Source organism: Nematolebias whitei, chromosome 6 (genome assembly GCF_014905685.2).
Source record: "Nematolebias whitei isolate Nwh7 chromosome 6, NemWhi1, whole genome shotgun sequence".
Taxonomy (NCBI): domain Eukaryota; kingdom Metazoa; phylum Chordata; class Actinopteri; order Cyprinodontiformes; family Rivulidae; genus Nematolebias; species Nematolebias whitei.
In genome coordinates, this window is record NC_056503.1 from 42,136,990 (window position 1) to 42,138,232 (window position 1,243).

A 1,243-nucleotide genomic window follows, 5' to 3' on the forward strand; every position below is an offset into this window, starting at 1 on the left:
CAGCTGCAGAATGAACATTTTTTTATTGTCTTTTAGAGAAAAAAAAAATCTTTATGATATCAACTTATTGTAATACGACAAAATAAAGCTGGTCTTTATTACCGTGTGTGTTTTTGAGGTGATTGTGGGTCATGACGTGTAACTGTCAGAACATGAGGTAAACAGATTGTCGGCTAATTCAGGATCTTTGTTCATTTAACACAAGGTGAAAATGAATAATTTTGTTGACTTTTTCCATTTTCATCACTTTCCTTGTTGTCTTGGTGCACAAAGAATGAAGAAATGTCACATAATCTTTATTTATATCTATACTTGTGGCTCCTGCACTGTTCCATCAGGTGACCTGATGTCATCGTGTGCAACTTTATTTCCTCTAGTGGCTGCTGAAGGTTTCTTCATTTATTGCTGTGAAATGCAGAAACGTGTCTCTTTCTTCTATTAGTAACACAAAGCACTGATGAGTTACAGTTGTAGTCACCCTAAACTTTATAGTTGTTCTTGAAAACTAATGTTTGTTTTAAGGTCAAACAATGGAAGCATCGGCACAGACAGACAACACGCAGAGACAACCCAAAGGGACAGTCTGGTCATTTTTAAAGTGATGATTTGTCAAATCAGTTAGTATCTTATCAGACATGGCTTCCGTCATAGAGCATGGATTATGATTTAAAAAAAAGAACAAAATGTTTTGTATTTTATTATTTTTTTCAATATAATTGTAGGAAAAACAGCTGTTACAATCTGCATAGAGGGCGGCTGCGGCTGAGTGGTTAGAAAAGTCGTCAGTATAGCTCAGTATATTGAAATGCAAGAGTTGGGGGTTCGATTCCACCAGCAGTCACATGCCGAAGTGTCCCTGGGCAAGACACTGAACCCCTCACTGCCTCTGATGTGTGTCCCATCGATGTAGGGATAAAGCACTGATCTTAGGAATATTCTAAAGATATTGCTTTTTCTTTTTGGCTAAAGGTTTTAAAGAACTAAATCAATCTATCTATCAATCTATCTATCTATCAATCTATCTATCTATCAATCTATCTATCTATCAATCTATCTATCAATCTATCTATCAATCTATCTATCAATCTATCTATCTATCTATCTATCTATCTATCTATCTATCTATCTATCTATCTATCTATCTATCTATCTATCAATCTATCAATCTATCTATCAATCTATCAATCTATCAATCTATCAATCTATCTATCTATCTATCTATCTATCTATCTATCTATCTATC